At 35.1% G+C, this 17,514-nt stretch overlaps 1 protein-coding gene across 2 annotated transcripts in view; it reads right to left on the reverse strand.

Moving 5' to 3' along the window:
* Msrb3 (methionine sulfoxide reductase B3) overlaps window positions 1-17,490 on the reverse strand; it is a 183,522-nt gene extending 166,032 nt beyond the window's left edge. The window contains exon 1 of one of the 2 annotated variants that reach the window (XM_015483051.2): window positions 17,352-17,490. The gene's annotated coding sequence lies outside the window, so the exon portion shown is untranslated. Of the gene's footprint in view, window positions 1-10,122; window positions 10,655-17,351 lie in introns of those variants that run through there. The other variant, XM_048805725.1, reaches the window with a different exon arrangement.
* Between the last annotated feature and the right edge of the window lie 24 nt (window positions 17,491-17,514).

A 17,514-nucleotide genomic window follows, 5' to 3' on the forward strand; every position in this document is an offset into this window, starting at 1 on the left:
TGCAGTCCCACCAGCAATGTACAAGTGTACCCTTTTCCCCACATCCTCGCCAGCACTTGTTGTTGTTTGACTTCATAATGGCTGCCAATCTTACTGGAGTGAGATGGTATCTTAGGGTGGTTTTGATTTGCATTTCTCTGACAGCTAGAGATGGTGAGCATTTTTTCATGTACTTGTTGATTGATTGTATGTCCTCCTCTGAGAAGTGTCTGTTCAGGTCCTTGGCCCATTTGTTGATTGGGTTGTTTGTTCTCTTATTGTCTAATTTTTTGAGTTCTTTGTATACTCTGGATATTAGGGCTCTAACTGAAGTGTGAGGAGTAAAGATTTGTTCCCAGGATGTAGGCTCCCTATTTACCTCTCTTATTGTTTCTTTTGCTGAGAAAAAACTTTTTAGTTTGAGTAAGTCCCATTTGTTGATTCTAGTTATTAACTTTTGTGCTATGGGTGTCCTATTGAGGAATTTGGAGCCCGACCCCACAGTATGTAGATCGTAGCCAACTTTTTCTTCTATCAGACGGCGCGTCTCTGATTTGATATCAAGCTCCTTGATCCATTTTGAATTCACTTTTGTGCATGGCGAGAGAAAGGGATTCAGTTTCATTTTGTTGCATATGGATTTCCAGTTTTCCCAGCACCATTTGTTGAAGATGCTATCCTTCCTCCATGGCATGCTTTTAGCCCCTTTATCAAATATAAGGTAGTTGTAGTTTTGTGGATTGGTTTCTGTGTCCTCTATTCTGTACCATTGGTCCACCCGCCTGTTTTGGTACCAGTACCATGCTGTTTTTGTTACTATTGCTCTGTAGTATAGTTTGAAGTCTGGTATCGCTATACCGCCTGATTCACACTTCCTGCTTAGAGTTGTTTTTGCTATTCTGGGTCGTTTATTTTTCCATATGAATTTCATGATTGCTTTCTCTATTTCTACAAGAAATGCCGTTGGGATCCAAACTATTTTTCTTATCCCAAACTCAATTCAATTATTTCTTTATTTCTTCACTAATTTGTTATTCTTTCTGTATTCCTAATTATGTTTAAAAAGGACTCCCATTTACCCAAATGAAACCACAAACCTGAAAGTCACCTTGATTCTCTTCTAATGACCATTATATCCAAACAACACTAAGTACTATCTTTATTTCCAAGAGGGTACTCAAATACACCTTTTCATCTCTCATCAGATTATGTGCCTCTTACTGCCCATAATCTGATTTCCTCCACATGTAACCAAAAGCCCTGCATGCTGGCTCTAACAGTGCTATAACCCAATCTAAAATACTTCATGGCTCATTAACACCTACAGGGAAAAATTCAATCTATCCTGCCATTTAAGACCTACTTGGTTTCTTTCTTTTCCTATGTCTACTTTAATCCTCGATACAACCTAGTATACTCTTATGTTCCATGCACTCTCTTATCCTTACTTTTTCTCTAGTACCTCACACAAAGCCTAGCCCCCAGTAGAAATTCAATATGTATTTACTGAACAAATAAATATTGACAATAACCAACTACTTTTTATAGTTTCCCATACATCTTTTATAACCTCACCATACCACTTATATCCTCTATATTATATACAGAATGCATTCATATTTAACTTTGAAGCCCAATTTAGACATCATTCCTATAGGCAGGAAATTGTGTACATATCATTTATATAAAGTTTATATTTAGGTATCATTTCCCTCACAAGGATCTCCCATTTCCTTCTCGCCATTCCTTCTATTAGAAAAAGAATGTATTTCTCCTCTGCACTACTTTATATTTCAGCACTTCTATTACTATAATGTATTACTGCAGCTAGAATTTTAGGTTTACAAATCTGCCTATCTTATAAGCTCCTTAAGAGTATTCAGTGGGCTGGGTGTGGTGGCACATGACTATAATCCCAGCAACTCAAGAGTCTGAGGCAGGAGGTTCGCAAGTTCAAAGCCAGCCTCAGCAAAAGTATGACATTAAGCAACTCAGTGAGACATTGTCTCTAAATAAAATACAAAAACGGGCTGGGAATGTGGCTCAGTGTTTGAGTGCTCTGAGTTCAATCCTTGGTATCCCCCCACCCCCAAAAAAGGAATATTTGGTGGGATTTCATCTCCATAAAATAAAGGCTCAATAAATGTTTTAATATAACTGAACTCAAATGTTTTCCCTATATTTGTACAAAGTGTCCTAGTGCCCATAGAACTAGTCCTATATTTCTGTTTATACAGCATGGTATACAGGAACTGCATTCAAATTCTGACTCAATCAGCTGAATAATCTTGAAAAATTAGTTACCCTCTAAAATCCTCAGTTTTAGGCCTGAGGATGTGGCTCCGTGATAGAGTGCTTGCCTAGTGAACATGAAGCCCTGGGTTCAATCCTCAGGACTGCAACAAATAAATAAATAAATAAACAAAATCCTCGGTTTCCTAAGGATCTGTCTCCTTCCCTGCACAATGTAGATCATAACACTTACTTCATTAAGCTTCAGAAAGATTAAATGAGATATTTTTTAAAAAGCTATCTAGCAGTGGATTTTATTTCCCCCACTGAATAACAAAAGAGGAGGTATAAGAAAGAGAGAGTTGGAGAATTTAGTTTCGTTTTGGACAGAGTAAGAATAAGGTGAGTATCTAACAGATAACTCAATTGAGATACGTTTTTCCAGGGCTGAGGATGTGACATGGTGGGAGAGCACTTTACCAAGCATGTGTAAAACCCTGGGTTCAATCCCCAGTACCATTAATAAAAATATGTATATATTTTTTCCATTTAAGCAATTATGTTTTAGGAATTTCAGAAAAACCATTATCTTTGAGAAGAAGGAAAAACTTCAAATTTTGCATCAACTGTTTTAATCAGGGTGACCTAACTTTATACATACATGAGGCATGTACACTAATAAGAGGAATTTGACAAAATAAACTTTGGGTCAATTTCAATTTGAACCGTCCAACAGGAGTTATAAATTATCATTGCCATTCAACTAAAACTGGCAAAATTACTCACTTTCATTCAAAGATAAACTGTTCAAGGACTTGCCCATCATGGAGGCACATACCTGTAATTCCTACTACTCAGGAGGCCAAAGCAGGAGGATGGCAAGTTTGAGGCCATCCTGGGCAACTTAACAAGATCCTGTCTCAAAATAACTTATTTTTAAGAAAGGGATGCATGGAGCAGCTCAGTGGTACAGTGCTTACCTAGCCTAAGTGTACCCTGGATTTAATTCCCAGTATGGAAAAGAAAGAAACAAGCAAACAAACAAAACCTGTTTAAGGACTTATAATTTTACATTATAACCCTGATAACTATATATACTATTTGAATACCCAGAAAGAACCCTGGGAGTGGCACTAATTTGTTAACTGAATGCCAGTACATTCTATCATTACAGATTCTTCTTCTGTATAGAATGCTAGCAACTTTTTTATATTCCATAATTACAATATTATTTACATTCAGGTTATTCTCGAAGAACTTTCCAGCCTCCTAATTATCAAATTATGCCTTTTAAAAATTCTCTTATCAATTCAATGTTGTTTTGCAAGGGAAAGTTAACATGGTATATAATATTCTTTATTAAATTACCTAAGATAACAGAGGAGCTCAGGAAATAAAACATGCATACATCCTTCCCTACCAAAAAAAAAAAAGACATCAACTCAAGGATGTACCCTTGTTAAACAAGGTATGTACCAAAATATTCTTACAGGGACTGGAGTTGTGGCTGAGTGGTAGAGCACTTGCCTGGCATATGTTAGCCCCTGGGTTCGATCCTTAGCACCACATATAAATAAATAAAATAAAAGATCCATTTACAACTAAAAAATATTTTTTAAAAATATCCTTACAGATGGAAAAATTAAGATAAAAAGATAGGCGGTAATAACTGCATACCATAGATGTTACATGATAAAATGAAAAGGACAAAAATAATCCTTAAAAAGGGAGAATGTATAATATAAAAATAACAATAATCAACAATAATCATTTTGAACTAAGGTCACTTTCATTAATAAAGGAGAGCAGAGAAAAACAAAAGGATCTTAAGTTTTTTCTGTAGAAAAGGGTCAAATGCTGTTGTATTTTTTTAGGGAAATAATCAGATTAAGTAAAGCTCAGCAATGTTTTTAAGGTCACAGAAACTAAATTCCTATAAAAGATAAAAACAAATAAAACACAAAAACCATATGACAAAAGACTGAAAACCAAGGCAAAAATATTACAAAAGAGCATAAAATAACAGGACAAAGAATGTCATCAAATATGTTCATCCCATAAAACATAAATAATTTAAATGTGCCTATTAAAAATAATGACTCTTATAAAGCGTTACAAAATGAATGGTATAGAGGGATTTTTTAAAAAGAGAGAGAAAAAGACTGCTCATACATGTGCACACCCATGAAGACAAAAGGGGCAATATAAATAAATACCTTCCAGAAGAGAATTTATGTTTTCCTTCAATCAGATTTTATCAGTTCCTCTCAAAACGGTGAATAGACTATAAAAACATATAAGATCTATATCATCCTGGAAACTAAAAAAGAATAAAACTCACTTTGAAAAACTTTGAATTGCAGAAAGAAATACTGAAGAAAAGGCAACCCCTAACTCATCTAATTCATGACCGTTGTCCCTGCAAGTTAGAGGAACAGAGTCCAGCAAATTCCCACCAGGATTCTAAACAGGAGAAGGAAAAGCCAGCAAGATAATCTACAAGGTTTGGAAAGCTTAGCAACCAGCACATGATTGCTAAGCTATGTCTACGTGTGTGGCTACAAAGGTAAAGCTCAGCAATGCTCAACTCTGGCAAGGACTTCCGACAGTGGATGCTACCTCACATAGGTAGGAAGGACATGAAAAAGACAGCATATCCTTAAGTACTAGGGTCACTGCCCTGCAAACTCTGGGTGGCATTCCAATCAGAGAGAAGAAACTTCAACACCAAGAAAGTATCTTCAGAACCATTTGCAGCCCTCATGCTACTTTCCTCCTCTCCACTCAGAGGCCACTGGAGCGCTGAGAGTGAATCTAGGGTAATTCTAAACTTTTCTATTCTACCCTTTTGTAATTCTGAGTGACTAAGACAAATGCACACCCAACTCAGAAGGTCTCCAATTCCCCAAACTGGACAAGCCTGTGTTGTACTCATTCCTTGTTCTATTTAACAAGCAGATGCTGGGGACAAAGTGAAAAAAGATAACATGGTCCCTGGAAGTTATGGTTAGTGAAAATGAAAGACATTACTAGGAAATGCAATAAAGATTACATAGAGGTAGAGAATAAATAAAGATCCTAAATAACAGAGGAAGAGAGGGGGGTATGAGAAAGGTGTTCTAGAAGAAATAACATTGAAACTAAGAATAACTGTTAAGACTTACACCCAGTTTAAGAAGGAGGAGAGAAGTATTCCAAACAAAGAGAAAGATATACAGTGGTCCCAAATTAAGATCATAGCTCATTGAAGCTCCTCTTCTCAACAAGAGCAGTGTGGCTGAAAAATGTAAGGAAGGAGTGAAAGGGGAGATGATGGTGCTGACAGAAACAAATCTTGTGCCGCAGTCTGGCTGGGCACAAAATAACCAGGAGGTCACGAGCCACTTGTAGGTTCAAACAGGAACTACTTTATTGCCAGAACCCCATGGGAACACCACCGGAACTCAACCGAAACTCTGTGAGAACCAACGGGAACTCCGCGAGAACTCAACGGGAACTCAAAAGTAGCAGGCACCCGAGGTAGCAGGAGCCGCCTTATTGCCGGACAGCAGAGGTTTATATACACAACTGAATACACAGCTTGTTTCAATTTAGCATCATCCAGTTACAGCAATCAGTCATTATCTTAATAACTATACACAGCTTAACTTAATTATCATCATCTTAATGGCTCGCTGGGCGTTACTTCTCAACCACTCCTTCTGGCAAAATGCCAGGCGCCACCTTGACTTGGTTGTGGCTCTCAACAATCTTGAAAAAGTATTTAGAACTTCACCCTAAGAAGAAAGGGAACTAACCAAAGGACAGTGACATGATCAGATTTGCAAATTAAATAATGAAGATGATAAAAATGGAAATGGACAGGAATAGCATAAGACCAAAGGTAGTGATTCTAATTAGGAGACTTACAGAAAACTGGGCAAGTGGTGGACCATTTACTGAGCTAGAGAACAAAGAGGAAAGGCTTAAGTTCAGGTTGAAAAAGAAGTTCCATTTTTGACATGTTTAAGGCACCTTAGACAGTCCTCCAGGTAGAGATGATAGAGAAGTATGTGGATGTATGGGCTATAGTTTAGGGTAGAGAACTAACAGATAGACATATCGGGTGGGTAATTACATGCAGATAGAACTGAAGCTCAAAAGTAAATAATGTTGTATAAGAATATGTATTAAATTAGAAAAAAAAATGCCAGAGCCTTGAGGAACACATGGAGGTAAGCTGAAAGAACTAGCGAAAAAGACCAAGAAAAAACAATGGTCAGAGATGGGAAAGTACTGTCCCAGAATGACAAAGATGATGATTATGATGATATTAACACTGTGAATTAACTCTGTGGAAGATGATGTGCTAAGTAATCCACATTTATTCTTTCACTTAATGGTTACAACAGCCTATGTGTGATAGGTATGATCTTATTTCCATTCTACAAGAACCTGAGTCACAGTCAATCTAATTAATTTTTGCCTAAGATTGCACATCTAACAATACCAATGCTATTAGAAACTACTGAATCCACTGAGTTTAATGATATGAGCACCATAAGTGGCTTCAACCAAAGCAATTTCAGTAGAATATGAATGGTTCTTCTATCTTCCTTAAATCCTATGCCCAATCAATCAGCAAGGTTTCAGTTCTGGCACCACCATCCTGGCCCAACCATTATCAACTCACCAGCCCAACCCTAAACATTTGTCTGATTCTATTCTCAACCCCTATGTTACATTCTCCATATAGCATGCAGAGTGTGTATTTGAAAATGCAAATCAGATCTCCTCATTGCCTACTTAAAATCCCCAACTGCTTCTTCTATCATACAACATACTATCTATACACCTCATATGATCTTAAAGTCCCATGTGATCTGGCCCACTTCTTGACTCTCAACTCCAATCATACTCTTTCTCTTACTACAAAATGATCTTCTTGCTCTTTCTACAACAGGACATAGCAGCTCCAAAGTGGATAGAAAAGCCTCTGAGAATGAGGCCTGTGTCACTCTGATTCATGTTGTGTCCCCTGAGATTAGACAAGTCAGTACCTGACATGGAAGAGGGCTAAATACATATTTTTAGATGGAGGGCAGAAAAAGAGAGATAGCAAGGACATAAACAACTTATAGAATAGCTTGATCATATTGGATGTTGGGTTGAACAAGCTTTTTGTTTGTTTTAAAGATGAGAGAAATTTGAGCACATTTAAATAAGGGATATTAGGAAAGTATGCAAGAGCTTGGAAAAACTTAAAGACATCAAAAAACAGCATGTAAGAGAAAAATATAATTAATTAGCTACTTTAGGAAATATAAAAGCTTTTCAAGAAAGTCATGATACAAACGTATTTTATTTCTGAATGCCAATGTGTTTCTTCTTCTGAAATTTGAGGGTCTTGGGTCAAACTGGTAGTTTCCAATCACTATCAAGAACTTTCTTTTATTTAACCATTTTCCTTTTGTAATCTCCCCTTGTAATTTCACAATGAAAGTGATTAGCAATTAATAAAATAAGTATTACAAAGTTCAAGATGATTACTGATTCATCTAAGACCATACAAATGTTTATAAAAATAGAATGCTGCTGCGCAAATATAAAGAAACTGGCCCAAACAAGCAAAAGAAATCAAGGAACTCAAGTCTAAACCACAGACCAAAAATTAAAAACAGAAAAAATTTCAAATTATGAAAAAGGTATATTTTTCTTTTTAATTAGGAAAAAACACAATGATAAATCCTGTAGAATCAAACAAATTTGTATAAACTGAAAGATTGAAAATAAATCTGGGGAGAAGAGGAGGAATGGAAAAAGGGAGATGTTGATGAAAGAATACAAAGTTTCAGTTGGACTGGAGTAATAAGTTTTATGGTTAATGTCACAGTTAATAATAATCATTGTATAATTAAAACATGTTAAAAGAATAGATTTTTAAAGTCTTCACCATAAAAAATAAATTGGTGAGGTGATGGAAATATTAATCAACTTGCCTAAATCTTTCTACAATGTATACCATATATTAAGACATCACATCATACCCCCATAATTATATATAATTATTATTTGATAATTAAGATTGATTTAATAAAAATTTTATAATTTAAAAAAGAAAATCATGTTCTAACCATGAAGCAAATTAAACTGTGGCATGACTTCGAGCAACAGGTGTTGTTCGTGCAGGAAAACCCAATTGAACATCGCGTGAGAGCCATTTCCTTTTTAATGTCCTAGCAAGGTTTTTAATACCTTAAAAAGTTAAATGGGAAAAAAAGAAAAGACTACATCGGAGTCAAACAGTGAAATGATAAAAGCATGGCATTCGTAGCCAGACTGCCTAGTTTAACTCATGGTCATACAAATTACTGAACATCTCTGTGCTTTTAGTCCCTAATATTTTTTCCCTATGCTTTATCATGATGAAAAGTAAAATCTGTACCTCCTTGGCAAATTTTCACCAACATTCAATGAGTTGATACATGTAAATATAAATGCTTAAAACAGTATCTGAAACACAGTAACGTGAGTATTTGCTATGATTTTATCACAATTATCATCACTATTATTATTGTTACTTACTATAGAGATGATAAAGCTTAAAAGCAACAGAAGAAAATGCAAAGATTTGACTTGATAGGAAAATACAAGAATCCGACTCAACAAATGTGCAAGAAGCATAAATAAATTAAAAGTAGAAAAACATGGATAATAAAAGAAATGCTGATTTAATGAAAAATGAATTCTACACAGCAATACAGATGGCAAAAATAATACTATATGGGAAAAGCAAGCTACAGAAGATATACAGTAGGTAATACCATCTCTCTAAAGTTCTAATGCATGCAAAACTGAACAATGTAATATGCAGAGACTCATCCATAGTAAAAGCATAGAGCAAGAGTTTATCAGGTATCATTAAATAAAAATCACAAAATGTAGGACTGCGGGTACCTCTGAGCAGAAGGAAGATGTGACTGACAAAAATCACAGAGGCAGCTTTAGCATTCTATTCTGAAGCTGGTGAGAGCAGCCTAATTTTTTAAAACATCATTTTTTATTCCTTATATGTACATTTTATATTTGTTGAATGAAGTATTTTATGATTAAAAAAGACAAAAAACTTAATAATAAATTTTAAAGGCAAGAAAACATACTTTTTGCCTGTCAATAAAACATTTTTTCTTTAAAGCTCATAGTGAAGATTTATTTTTTCAATCTTTACTTTCAAATCTTTAAAATCAAGATTAAGCAGTGCTAAGAGTTAAATATATTTCTAAGATGGTCAAAGGCAAATTCCACTGGTAGTATACCTTTGTTAAAAGAGGACTTTTTCATCTGAGATCTATTTTCAAGCATAGACAAGTAATTACTGGCTATGTATACAGAATAACAGACTTGATTTCTGGTGCTTAATGCCATTATTTCAGATGGGATATTCAATATGATACCTGTAGTATAGTATAATCTATCATTTAAATAAATACTAAATTTTTAAGAGGGTTATGTAACTGCCTGTAGATCAAATTACTGGACACACTAGGCTATAAAGTACAAACAGATCTTAGAGAGCATTTGTAGTTAGTTCAACAAAATAGCTTGTGCAACTTGAACAAAACATAACAAGAAAAAGAGAATTTTATAATTAACTAATCATGTTATTTTCATTAAAAATTATGGAAGCTATTGGAGACTTTTAGACAATTCAGATCTGACAGAATCTTAAACAAAAAGCAACACCAGGTATTACCTAGTCTAATTCATTCATTTTGCAGATATTAAAACCAAGACACTTAAGATAAGAACAGGTCTAGGAAAACCCAATCTCCCAATTCACCACCCAGTGTTCTTCTTATGCCTGATTCCCTTGCAACCTGATCATGAACACAGGATGCAAATACTCAAATGAACTTGCAATTTCTCACATACCTCTATTTATAGACAAACATCCTCTGTCCTCAACCCATTCTCTTCCTGGAAGGCAGCCTGAGTTGAAGGCATATTCATCTACCAAAAAAATCAGAAACAAGGACTATGGTGCACTTTTATCTTTTGCTTTCAATTACTGTGAAACTAGCAATCCAAGACCACTCATGGCCTCTCACCCATTGTCGTGTCTAATCCCCTGGATGATGTCCAGAGAGATATGTCTGTACTTTTTCTCAATTACACACCACTAATTTAAGTATCCATCTATAATAGGCATTATACAGTTTCCCCCTAAGCCCTACCAAACCAAAATTCTCTGACCACCAAACAAAATAAAAATAAACAAGAAAGAATAAACATAAAATGTAGGACTCTTGATTTATGCAAGGACTGTACTGCTTTTCTTTTAATAGACTCTACCATGCACCATAGTCCTATTTTCAATAATGGTAATGGCTTAAGTTTAACACGTATACTGAAGGATTTTTTTTTTTTTTTTGCTTTAAATAAAAAGAAGAAACTACAAGGATTCATCATATAATTTATAGTACTAGAAGACAGTTATGTTATGGTCATAGCAGTAACAGCTGTAGGTATGTATGTATGTATATGCAAATAATCTTCTAAATTTCATCTTAAAAATCTCTCTACAGTCCTAGGAATGATGCTCATACACTTGAAAATGCAATTTTTAAAATTTTTTTAAAATATATTTTTAGTTGTTGATAGACCTTTATTTTATTTATTTATTTATTTATATGCAGTGCTGAGAAACGAACCCAGTGCCTCACACATGCTGGCCAAGCGATCTACAGCTGAGCTACAACTCCAGCCCCAAAATGCAATTTTTAAAGTATTTGTACACTGTATTTGACTTCTAATCCCTGAGACTGTTCAGTAGGCCAATCAGCATAAAACATATTGCATGCTATAAAATAAGCATTAGGTGTTGTAAGAGTATATTGAGGAGCTTCCAGTAATTCCAAAATTTCAGTTATGGCTGACATTTTCAAACAAAAACTCTCCCCGACATTCTAAAGCAAATGATAATGAGCCACTGGAAGTCAAAGCCAGAACTTCCCTGAGAGTATCTATAAAACAAGAATTCAATGGCTGTCTGTAGACTAAGTCATAATTTCTATATATGTGCACTTTCCAAACAAATGCTTTCATATTTTTTTAAAAATGCAAGTCAAAGTTTTATAGTAGTTGTTATGTACTTTCTCAGTGAAGAGCTACTAAAAGCACAACTACTAGCATTTGAGAGAGTTCTTATATATTTTTTTTTTAATTTAGCAAGTCAGAAATTACTCTATGCCATACATAATACTCTATGCCATACATAAATGTGTCACTTTAGACAAATGTTATGAACAATGTACTATTTTTAGAAACTGAGGATCAAGATATATGATTGGTTTAGAAGCTGAACTCTGAGAACACTTTATGCCATTCTTAATTCTGTTTCACCTGTAGTCATCTCCATGTTTTATAAATACCTATAATCTGTCTAAATGAAGGCTCTCATAAGATAAATTCCCCCAGCTTACCTTCAGGTCCTAAAGTTTCCAAATCAGCACATATTTGGGTAACTGAATTATACAAATGCAGATAACAATGCTGTTCCAAACTAACACATCCAAGTGTCAGAGGTTACCAAGTGTCAGAGGTTATCGTATGATGGCCAGTGTGGCCAACTCAAGTGTACAGGATACCTGTACAGGAGACATTTAAAGAGATAACACAAGGAACGTGTTCTGTTTTATTTTAACAAAAAAAGGGGGGGGGAGAAATAATTTTTATCATAATTTTTTGTTTTTTAAGATTAGGAACTTGTCAACAATTATCTTATGGTTAAGAACCTGACCCTGACAACAAAAAGTGCCCATAAAAGACTTCTCAAGTACACAGGGTACTCCATCTGCTGGAAATCACATCTTCACATTTTGTCTATTCTTGGGGAAGAGAAAGGGAGGAACGAGGAGGAGTGTGAGACAGAATATGTATTCAGCACTAACTGAATGACTTGCAGGAAGTCCAAATTATAGAAAGAAACAAGGTTTTGTGATGATGAAAACAACCAAGGAATCCGTTCTTTATCTTAACAAAGTTGAGATGCCATGGAAGGAGGGTTAGTCAAGAAAGTAGCAGCAACAATTTTGTACTTTCGTAAGGTCATTCTGGGTACAGTATCCTTTATTCAATTTTTCCCACATATTATTTGTAGAATTAAAAAACAATGTTCCTTAAACAAAGAAAGCTCAAGGACAGAATGCCAGAAGTTGAGTGAACATCTTGTAAAGGCAGATCAAAGGGCCTAGGATGTAGCTAATAGGTAGAGCACTTGCCTAGGTTCAAGTTCCAGAACCAAAAGAAAGAAAGGAAAGAAAGAAGAAACAAAAAAAAAAAGAAAAGAAAAGAAAAACGTAAAGCCAGATCAAATTCTATCTTCTTTGTAATGTTTTTCCTGTACCCTTCCTCTTACTTCAGCCAACTAATGCTCTCTTCCTATCTTTATTTTTAAACCTCCTTACTCATACATGTTTTATTTCTAGCCCAAAATCTCTCCAAGTTCCAATCCCACACCATCTGATTCTACTACACATTTCCATATAAATGTCCTACCAGCACTTCAAACAGGAGACCTAAAACAAAACATTTCTACCCTACCCACAAACCTGAGTTCACACTCTTTCAATCAACCAGTCTTAACATCTTATCATCATCCTTTACTCATCCCTTGTTTCCCAATATCCAACTAATTGTTTATTTGTTTAATGTGCTTCAGCAATACTTCTCCAACCCCATACCTACTGCTCTAGTTCAGGTATTCTTTGATCAAAACATTTACAACACTTTTTTATTCATCCCCTGGTTTCTTTCCAATTCAATTCATTCTCTGAATTATTAGATAATATAACCTATAATTCAACTCCAATTATGACTTTTCAAGGATCAAGAAACTTCAATTTCATTCCTTACTAAATAAATCCAAATTCCTTGGTCTAGCATTAAAAGGTTTCCATGTTCTAAGTCAAACCAAAGTTTTTTTTTACTTTGTCTTCTTGCTATTCCTTTTTAAATATGCTCAAATATTTTTCTATGCCTGCTCTCTGTCTAATCTGGTAAATAAATGTCAGGTGCTCTACAAAAGTTTACTCCCTTTCATATAAGTGTGCTACATGCTCCCTCCCTGTACCATTTTAATTGACAGGAAAACATCCCATCATTCTATATATTTGATCTTCACGATGAAAATCAGAATGTTCATGGGAAAGCCTGTAAAATCTAAGAAACAGACTATAAAAGAAAAGCACTGTGACTGAGTTCCAATGTCAAAGGAAAATGGTAGTAGCAAGTAAGATGTCACAAAAGTATCAGAATATCTGAAAAAGTAAAAATCAATACAACCTGAATCAGGGCTGGGGTTGTGGCTAAGCGGTAGAGAACCTAGCACGTACGAGGCTCTGAGTTCAATCTTGGCACCACATAAAATAAATAAAATAAAGGTATTGCATCCAACTACAACTAAAAAGTAAATATTTTAAAAATATATAACCTGAGACAACTGATCCTGAGCCTTATCCAAAGTCAGTGATTCACTGGACTACAGGAATTTAGTCTAATGAAGAAGATTAATACATATAGACTAAATTATAACACAGTGGTAAAAGTTGTGCCAACCAAGGTATAAACTGTTATAGAAAATGTATAAAATGTATAGGAAATTATAAATTCTACAAGATGAGGAAGGCTTCACAAAACACCATCTGAAAGAAGTCTTAAGGACTTCAATCTGATAGAATAGTTGCAGGCCACAGGAATAGCCTAAACTGATGAATTCTTGGTCCCTGAACTATTTCTAAGAATATCTCTAATTACATTAGTTTAAATCAATTTATCCTAAAAAGCTATTTGAGTTTGGCATTTTATCTAGTGAACTCCTGAAAATATGCAGATGATTATCTGCAGAATGGATTAGTTGCTATCAGACAGGATTTTCCTACCTCAGTTGCATGCCAAGTTTATAATTCCTAAATGTGGTGCTAATCTCAGTCTACTCCCCAGAAGCTTCTTTCCTCTTCAGCATTACTACAATAATGTGAAGTGCACTAAGGTCCTAGGATTTCACTGACAATGTCACACAGTTCCATACACATTTCAGTCAAGAACAAATGATTCATTTTAAGGACTAATACCTCCATGATGTAAAATGTAATAAGGTATATGCAAACCATCTACACGTACTACATACTGTAGATAACTCCAGAATTAGAAGAAACGTTAGGAAAAATCTAGATCAACCATATGACCCAAAGTGTCTACCATTCTCTTCCTCTCAGAAATTTAAGATCAGTGCTCAATAATTTAATCTCTCCTTGTGCTTGGAGTCAAGGGACATATAAATACTCAGGAGCTGCTGAATAGCCACATTCAAATATCAAAAACAACAAACAAAAAAGACATAAATAAAAAAGGTCAGCTAAGAGAAAATAAAGATGCAAGGAGAGAGAAGACTAGAGACAGGGAATGTTCCATGTTTTCAAATCCCTGGTCCCAGGCCCCACCTGATAAGGTCTGTCTGAACTTGGCTTCCAGTAGTCTTCCAACAAATTCCTTTCTTCCTTCCTTCTTTTTGCTAAAACTTGTTCAAGTTCATTTCTGTTACTTGCAAGGGAAACTTAAATGAGGCAACAACCAAAATTTTCCATAAAGTCAATTGACTGATTTTTACTGGTCTATGTTTTTTATAGTTTCTTTTTTTCTTTAATTCTATTCCTTCCTTAAAAACCACAAGTAGACTTTGATATACTATACAAATGAATATGTGAACAGGGATCAGAGCCTTTGCTAAGCATTTCGAAAGGAAAATGCATTATTCCCAGGAAACAGAAAACAATAGAACATTTAAATTAAAAACAAAAACCTTAAGTTATCTGTACAACAATAAGAAATGTTACCTAATAAATGGCCAATTAATTAGCTGATCACCCTCCTCTGCAAAGGTAACTTAATTCTGAATAAATCAGACAGGTAGATCGATCCACTTCAGTCTTCTGTGGATCAAAAGGTGATACCCCAACATAGGTCATTTCATTTGGAATGCTTCCAGCTAACTAGCCACAGCCTTCTCAACCACAGAAGGTTTGGTAGCTCTCTGATGGTGTCCCTAACCTGAACCCCAAAACCAAAATTGAATATCAAAATGATGTTAGGGCCTGAACTTTACTATCCACAAAGAGCAATCGGGAATTTATCCTATAACATAACTAGCACTTTGTACTAGTAGATGAAGAGAAGAAAGTAATCGAAGTTTAATACTAAGGACTCTGTGTGTATGAAGACAATCTTGAGGCAGAATTGAGCTCCCCAAAGCTGTATGCACACCCATCAGATCTAACTACAGTTAGACCAGCTTAACAAGTATAACAAGTCAGAAACTGACAATCAGAAGTTTGAACCAGATATGGTGGGTGGCTCTGCAGGGTTAAATAAACAAAAACAATATTATAGGATCCTGGAGTCAGAAGAGACATGGACACTATACCCAGCTTCATCATTTTACAGAGAAGGAAGCTAAACTCTGGAACTAAATTCATCAACCAAATCTCTAACTGTAATACATTAGACAGTTGAGAATAAAATCAAAGGGATTGTGACCAGTTTATGATAGAACTAAAAAGTATTATTTCCTAAGGTTGCTTTTGGATGATTTAGAATCTATGCTCAATAATTTAGTCTCTCCTTGTGCTTAATAAATACATATTAGAATAAACATGTATTAGAAAACTAATGAATCCTACTTTGCAGATAATCTTTGCATATTATCATTACTTGAGTAAAACAGTAAGGATTTCTGACTTAAGAGGTTAACATTTTAGTTATAATATTGAAATAAGCACCTTGAAAGAGTAAAAATAATAAGTTGATTTGAAATGTAAAAGTTTTATGTTGCAACCTTGGGGATGGGCAATATAGACACTGTAAAAAAGTTAAAATCTAGATGGCTAAAAGCTACTTATTTTAAAATAAGAAAAAATTCCAGACATTCACAAAAGGCCCTAGTAAAAGTCACCAAAAATTAGACTCATACACCAGTTGGGACCAAAATTAAAAGAATCTATGTTTAAAAGATCCAAATATAAACTTGTTAAAAATTACTGGCAAGGGGGCACATAGCAGTGGATTTGGGTCATCAAGGGCTATTTTACCAAAATTATTAGGTAAGTCAACAAACTGAGGTACGCGCATGTGCACGCGTGAGCACACACACAGCATACATGTATTTCCTACAACACAATCCACTCTTTTTTTTTTAAGAGAGAGAGATTTTTTTTTTAATATTTATTTTTCAGTTTTCTGTGGACACATCTTTTCATTTCATTTTTATGTGGTGCTGAGAATTGAACCCAGCGCCCCGCGCATGCCAGGCGAGCATGTTACTGCTTGAGCCACATCCCCAGCCCACAACCACTTTTTATCAGCCAGCACAGTATTTTTTAGAAGCCCATTGATAAAATGAGAAATTAGAACCGGTTGTTTGCCAAGAAGTGCTATCCCAAAACAAACATGAAACTGATATCATTGCTTATATTAGTATTTATAAGCTGCACATTTAATAGTTAAATATTGTAAATATCTGCCATTAATTCTAATTGACAGTTTTATATGTTCTAGGAACCGTGAAGATTGTTATACATAAAATTATCTTATAAAATCTATTTTGCTGCCTATGCTGCAAATGAAAATAGGATACTAAACCAGAGAATATAATCTATGTTTAGAAGAGTCAGCTTTCAACTAATTAATGTGTCCTACTTAGCCAAATCTTATTTTGACAGCTTAGTCTATTGATGACAAAAACAAAAGCAAACTGAAATCTACTAAATAATCTCAGCTCTCAGGAACTGTAAATTTCTGTTCTTCCCATTCCAGACAAAATAGAGAACCAAGAAGCTTTGACGGCTAGTTTACTCATCACAAAAGAAAGAATTCACGCAATTTCACATTTACCTTAATTCCTCCTCAGTATTTTGTACATGCTTTGAAGAAAATTATCTTTTAAAACCCTTACAGTTACGACTTAATGGCTTCTAGCCTTAAACCTAATAAGGTAGAATGAGGACTTTACATTCATAGTTTGACTTGAAACAGTTCAGTGTAAAACTTAAAAAAAAAAAATAGACTTAAATGCTTTTTTCCGTTTAAAAACAAAACAAAACTGGTACCTGGCAAACTCGGGGATCTCTGCGATTTTTGGCCTATGAGATGCCAGCCGGGCCCGCGGGAGACTGGCCCAGCGGCGCAGGAGGCACGAAGGGAGGGCAGCGGCGCGGAGCCCCCGGGGGGCGCTCCTCCGCGCCGCTCCCCGTCCGCCCCCGCCCGCCCGAC

Source organism: Marmota marmota, unplaced genomic scaffold (assembly GCF_001458135.2).
Source record: "Marmota marmota marmota unplaced genomic scaffold, marMar, whole genome shotgun sequence".
NCBI classification, from domain to species: domain Eukaryota; kingdom Metazoa; phylum Chordata; class Mammalia; order Rodentia; family Sciuridae; genus Marmota; species Marmota marmota.